This window comes from Populus euphratica, unplaced genomic scaffold (assembly GCF_000495115.2).
Source record: "Populus euphratica unplaced genomic scaffold, PopEup_1.0 scaffold1884.1, whole genome shotgun sequence".
NCBI lineage: Eukaryota > Viridiplantae > Streptophyta > Magnoliopsida > Malpighiales > Salicaceae > Populus > Populus euphratica.
In genome coordinates, this window is record NW_011501753.1 from 18,336 (window position 1) to 26,009 (window position 7,674).

Below are 7,674 nucleotides of genomic sequence, written 5' to 3' on the forward strand. Positions count from 1 at the left end.
GCTATTTAACAGTCAACATATCGGCTAACTCATATACTTACAACTATCTATAATTTTTTTTAATTTATTACTTCTTTGTCTGGTGCTTATTATTCCTTACTAATAATAACAATGATAATAATATTTTAAATAATTAAAACTCACTTAGCCCGGTTGAATTTAAAAAAACTAAGTGGAGTTAACTTGTTTAAATTGAATGAGATAACTCGAGTTTATTAACCCAACTTTGTGACTCATACTTTTAAACAAATTATGAGTTAAGTTTAGTTTTATAATCATAATTAATAATATAATTAATAATGTATGCATAAGACTTTAAGAGATTAATATAATGATCTAAAAATTTATATTATTTTTTGATATTATGGTTTTGTATATGAGACTAATATTTATAGTAATTTACTATGTTTTTAAACAAACAACACTACTTTTATTAACTTCTACTATTAATTAGGTTTTTTTCACGTTATTTGCAACTAAGCAATGTTAAATTAAAAAAAACCTAAAAGAGGTTGAGAATTCATTATAGATACATACTCAATATATTGCGGACATCAATAATATATTTACTATTTTTCTCTTTAAAAAACTCATTTATATTACTTTAGGGATACAATTGTAATTGCACATGGACTAATCAATTATTATCAATTTGATTATGGTTTAGGATGTATTTCTCTTTTTATATTGTATAGTTTAATGATTTGGATGTCCTTGATATGTAAAAAATAAAATAACAATTGCTTTGATTAAAGGGTGATTTTGATTTTTTTAATTAAAAAACACATTGAATTAACTTTGTTGCTCTTTTAAACAAATATATCTTAACTAGGATCTAATGTTTATTCATATTTTCCTTTTGATCCTTCTGTAATTATTGGTTCAAAATAGGGGTGAGTTAGTCTTTTATTTTTTAAATAAACAATAAATTTACTTAGTTACCTCTCAAGTTAAGAGTTTTTAAGCTAGGATTGAAGGACTTATTAGTCTTTTCACACACACACACATATTCACATGCCAACGTGTTAAGTCACTCGTTACACTTTGGACGATGTGTGCAGAGAATTTAGGTGGTGAAAATTAACCATCCGTAATGATGTGAGAAAGATTACAATGTCCTTTTTCAAATGAAAGGGTGCATGAGGTGGTTTGGTAAGTGGTTTGACTTTGACGATGTTTTCTTTATTTCTTGTCCTTTTCTCTCTCTTTGCCTTGGACACCATGCTGTCCAATTAGAAAATCCAATGTTGTCCTCTTATTTTGTCTTGGTATTTGATCCAATCATCTTGCTTTTGATTGTATGATTTTTGTTTTAATTTCTTTTCGTTTTCACCCTTTATTGAAATGTTATTTGTCCTCTTATTAAAATGAATAGAAGATAATAGAAACAAAAATAAATACAAGATTGATTGAATAAAATAAAAGAAAAAAATATTATGCAAGACCAAATAAATAAAAAATATTATTTTAGAATAAATATTTTTCTTATAAAATAAAGCTCACTTGTATAAAATAAAAAGAGTTATTCAAAAATTAAATACAAACAAAATTATGTTTTAAAAAGTTTTATTCAAAAAAGTTTTGCAAAATCCATGGTCTAGGTTATGAGAACATGATAAATTAATAGAAAAAAATTAAAAATAACCATAAAATCTTTAATAGCTGAAGGATGAAATTGGAGAAAAAAACCACACAAACTTTATGATTAAAAGAATGAGGAAGAAAATTGAAATAAGAAATAAAGGAAGGTATAAAAAAATTAAATTGAAGGGTTAATTTGAAAATAAATAAACTTTAACAAGAGGAAAATTAAATCAAATGAATAAGGGTAGATTGAAAACAATAAAATAATATAAACTTTTGATTGAATGATGAAATTGAAAACTAACAAAACTTTAGCAAAAGAGCCGAGGAAAAAAATCATAAATCACAAGAATAAGGATTGAATTTGAAAAATAATATATAACAAATTGTAATTCAATAGCTAAATTAAAAACATTTAAAAATTTTATAATAGAACTAAGGATGAAAATAAATAATAAAAAATATAAGGATTGAAATGGACAAATCTAAAGATAAGAGAATAAATATGCATTTTTTTTTAAAAGAGTTAGAAAAGAGGGAAGAAAAAAAACAACCGTTGACAACAAACTGACCATCATCCATCGCCACTCACCACCTTACAGGGAAAAGGACACAACAATGCATCTAGATAGATGATGAAAGGGCAGGTTTAACTACTGGATGGTGTGACATACATCACATAAACACTGTGGACGACACCTACTGGTTAGCGTGTGAACATCATACCCTAACAGCTTTTTGAAATAAAAAAATAGTTTTCCAACTAAAAAAAATACCAGAATGCCCTTCATAAATCCAAGAATCACAAAAAAACCATTGTGAAAGTACACAAATGCCCCTATACGCATGCCTTGATTTTTGTCTTTTCTAAAGGTATAATCACATTTCTACTATATTCTAAAATGTTAAAAACTAAAAAAACCCTTCGTCAACAACTCTAGTTTTTTTGAATTTAAGGGTAAAAAGGTATTTTAAACATTTTAAAGTTTTTGAAAAGACTAAATCACTCTTTGCTAACAATTCATGAAATTTTGAACTTTAGAGGTAAAATCATATTTTAATTGTGCAAAAAACATTGGAAAATACAAACATATCCTAAACAATATTTTAATAACTAACAGACCTTTAGAAAAGACTACATTACTCTTAGGACTAAGATACATTTTATTTCAACTCAGGAGTATAAAAATAATTTTACTGTAGCAATCTACAATAAATTATGTCTTATGTTACAATGAAAAACCCATATGCTATATATTTTTGTTAATTGGATACTTCCAAATGAATGGACATTAACTCATGGAGCATCATATTTCAATTACATCTTTATATTATAGTTTTAAACTTGATTCTAGGATAACTCTTGGTAAGACTTGGATTACAACTTAGGAGGATTGACTTAAGTTAATTCATGTTGACTTTTTTTTTATATATATATATATATATATATATATCACTATGCTTTGACAATTGTTTTTTTTTAAATCAATAGATTGATAACCGAGATGATCGGGTTAGTTGAATTTTTGTCATTTTTTATTTTTTTTGTTAATTCAAATTAGTCCCTACTTTGATCAGTTAGGTCTCAAGTCCGCCTATGAGATTGATCAAGGTTTTTATATATAATTTACTATATTTTTATAAGAAATGTTTTGTTTAATTATAATTTACTATATTTTTATACTATATTTTAGATTAAGGAGTCAAGAAATTATAATTAAATTTCAACATAATAATTTTTTATGATAATTCATATTGATGAGGATGAAAAATCTCTATTAAAAAGATTAGAGATGCTTTTTATGGACTAATAAAATTAGACTCAGAGGACTTGGTAAGTCGGACAGCACCTGTAAGACAAACACTTCAAAGCTTAAATCAATATAATGTTTGTTCAGGTGACAAAGAATAAATATTTTTTAGACTTAAATGTTCCTTAAATTCTTGTTTAAATCTTATATTGGATTTGTGTTTTTTTTTTAAATATATAGTCTAGAGAGATAGAGTCTAAAGAAATAAAATCTAGAGAGATAAGCTCTAATAGACCTTTCATTTATAGATATGAAACTCTATTTATATAAACATTTTTAAAATAAATATATTAAGAAATATCTCATAAATATTTAATATAAATATCTAGAATATTTATAGAGATATTTACAGTGATGTGTACTTTATACAAAATATATATATAGTTTTTTTTATGTATCATCACATATAACTTGTTTAATTTATTTTTTTTCCATTTCCCTTCCTTTTTATTTCTTCTTCCACTTCCTTTTTCTTAATTCGCTTTGTATAGATGAAAAAACAAAATAACAAATAGGGTCCTTAGAGGGCTTTGTATGGTTAGACATGTAGATCGTCGATCTGTTGGTTTGACGTTGGTGAGAAAAGGCTAATGAAACCATAGTTGATTCAGATTACATCAGAGAAGATAGATGAGATAAAAAAGAAGCTTCAAACATCTTAGATTAGACATAAGAGGTATGAAAATATAAAAGGCATGATTTAGAGTTTTTAGTAGGTGATTATATGTTCTTCAAGGTATCACCGACCAAATAAATATTCAAGTTTGAAAAAAAAGGCAAGTTATGTCATTGATTTATTGGAATGTATGAGACTCTCGAGAGGGTTGGGGCAATTACTTATAGGTTAGCACTACTATCAAACTTGCTTGTTATTCTTTTGGTATTCCACGTTTCTATACTACATAAATATATGTCAGATCCATCTCATATGTTAGGAGTTCAACCAGTTAAATTAAGAGATGATATGACTTATAAGGTGCAATCGAAAGCTATAGTGTATTGGCAAATAAGAAAATTTATATCAAAGGAAATAACTTTAGTGAAGGTGAAGTAGAAATGCCAGTCATGCGAGGAATAAACATGAGAGCTCGAGGATAAAAAGTGCGAGCCATATCCTCATCTTTTCAATGGTTTCAGTAAGTGTTCCATCATTTTTGTCAAGTTTTGAGGATACAAATTTTATAAGATGGGGAGATTGTGATGTTTAAAATGAATAGAAAAATAGTTAATAGGAAAAGGCAACAATTCCCTTTGAGGCATATAAAATAAGTATAAATGAATGAGAGGTATTGTGGTTATTGAACAAATAGCTTGGCAAGTATGTATATAAAGATAAAAATAAATAAATATGAAATTAGAGCGAGAACCATAAGGGAAAGAAGGAAGAAGAGAAGAGAAGAGAATTATAAGAAATAAACCTGTAAATGATGATTTACATTTTGGTTATGTAGAATCTAGTATTTAACTTGATTTTGGTTTGTTAAGGTTTAAGGTTTTAAAGTTTATGTTTTACGATTAGATTGATGAATTGGTTATTTAAGATGAATTAATTAATTATAGTGTGATGGAATGAATTATTATAAGTTGATTATGTTGGGTTTTTGAGGTTTTGGGTTAAAACTCAAGATCCCAAATTAGGTAAAACTAGTATGGAATTCTTGACCAACCAACCACTAGTTAGGGCTCAACGATTAGATCGATTGACTGCTATATTTTGTTCGATTGGTTAGGTTACATCGGTAAACCAATTGGTGAATAAAATTTGGTAGACTAGTTAAGTTAAACCGATAGACCAATAAACTTGACAATAAGGTTAAATGATTCTTTTAGGTTTGATTAGTTTAAGTTATGTTTGAATCAATCAAATGGATCAATTCTGGTTTATAATTATGTTTTGGTTCTTAAACGTGTAGTGTTGGGTTAGACCCTAATTTAAGTGTATTAAATAGATTGTACATTCTTTTTGAGTTCATTTTAAATATTTTTTTTTTGTATTAAGATATTCATAATATTCCACATGTTAGATATCAAGAATTTGAAGTACATCCTTTAGCTGATGGATATAAATTTAAGGTAAAGAAGAGAAATGGAGTTGCTGAAAAATTATAATTATATCATACAATATCACCTAAATAGAGCAAATATAGTTACTGATGCTTTGAGTAGGAAATTATCAGGGAGCTTAGCTCATTCTCAGGAGGTATAAAGACCTTTGTGTTAGGAAGTTGTATGGGTTAGTGGATGAATATGTTAAATTTGACTTGAATGAAGCTAGAGAAATGATTACTCACTTTCAGGTTATGTTAGACTTTTTTGAAAAGATAAAGACAGCTCAAAAGAAAGATAGCTCGCTTCTTAGGATGAAAAACTTGAGTAGGGAAAAGAAGTTGCAGATGTCATGATTGATGAGGATGAATTGTTGAGGTATGAGAATATGCTTTATATAGCTGATATAGTTGATTTGAGAAGATAATTGATAATAGAGGCGCATCAGACATTCTACATAGTGCATCCAGGTTCTGCCTAGATGTATAAAGATTTTAATGTGTGTTATTGGTGAAATATAAGTAAGGCTAACATAACAAACTTTCTTTCTAGGTGTTTGATCTTTTAGAGGGTAAAAGGTTACACACTAGAAACCTCCTAGATTGCTGCAAACATTATTGATTTTAGAATGAAAGTGGGAATGATCATAATGGAGTTCATGACAGGATTGCCTAGGAGTTAGGAAGTTTACAATTTGATATAGATTGTCAACAAGTTAACAAAATCAACCCATTTCTTGCCAGTCAAGATTACTTATGGATATGCAAAGTTGATGAAATTGTTCATTAGGGAGATTATTGATATGACCAAAAGATTAATGTCTTCTTCCATGTACAGGAGTGTCGAAGTAATAAATAACTCGGCAAAACTGAGGTTGAACCACAAGGAGGTTAATGATTAGTACTTATAAGTGCATTTTTATCAGGGTTTTATATCATCATTTTGTAGTTGAAGTATCACTAACTCTTTAACTAAATCATGTTTTATAATAACAAGTGTGATACCATAAGATACCTTTAATTTATGGTAAATATTCATCATATTCATCCTAAATGCAGACTTATCACATAAATAAAAGGAATGATTAATGAGCTAAAGTATTGAAATTGAAAGGACAAAGAGAGGGCCAAACTTAGAAAAGAGATGCTGGTGTAGTCCAAACTAGAACACTGTTCGGTAATTGGGTCATATATGGAGTTGCAGATATCATATTTAGGTTTGTTTTATATGGATGAAAAGCTAAGACATAGGCCTAAAACTTTCATGGAAAGTCAATACTCAATTCTATTGTTTGGAAGTCCAAATCTTAGCAAAAACATAGCAGTCCAAATTTATATTGTAGCCCAGACATTGTTCAATGTTCAGCCTATATCTCGAGTCCTAGAAGTCCAAATGGCCTTAATTTTTTTTCCTGAAAACTAAGATAATTTTCTAGAACTTTCATGTGGAGGTTTGGTTCAAATTTTGATGTTATCAATGATATTTTATTTCAGACAATAAAATAAGGATTGTTACCAAGTCAATATGTGACCACTCACTCATCAATTAGTCATCAAATCAATAATTTCTAATTTTGACCTATAAAGAGAGGCATTTGTCATGCATTAAGGCATCTTGGTTTCTAGATCAAGATCATGCTCTTACTTTCTCTCTTTGTATTTTTGTAATGCTTAAGTTTTGCTTTTATTAATATCTTGTTTATGCCTTTCATTTTTTTTTTCCTTTACTTAGTTAACTTTTATCTTATTTATATTCTTATCTTATTTTTTTATGTTTCTCTTCTTTATTATGTTTAGTTAAATTTATTATGTCAAGGTGAAATTGTTAAACTAATGGTGTATGAATAAGTATAGTGTAAACTCAACATGGACCTTAATGTTTGATACTAACATGTTTTGTATTTGTTATCTTGTTCACTTTTAATACTTTGCTTGTTAAATGGTTAATCTAGATTTATGTTGTATAACATTTAGTACAGTAAATACTTGGCACTTTCATAGCCCAACCGTATGGTATAACCTATACTTGCGCTATGAAAGTAACTTGATTTGTTGTTAACATAAGTTATAATCATGAATGATTGACAATATTTACAAGTATTAGTATTATTCGAATAAGATAACTAATGTAATCATGTTAACAATTTATAATCCAATTAGAACCTCATTTGTGTGTGGTTTCCAATTGAATAATAAGAGTTTATACTATACTTGTTTGAAATACCATTAGTGGA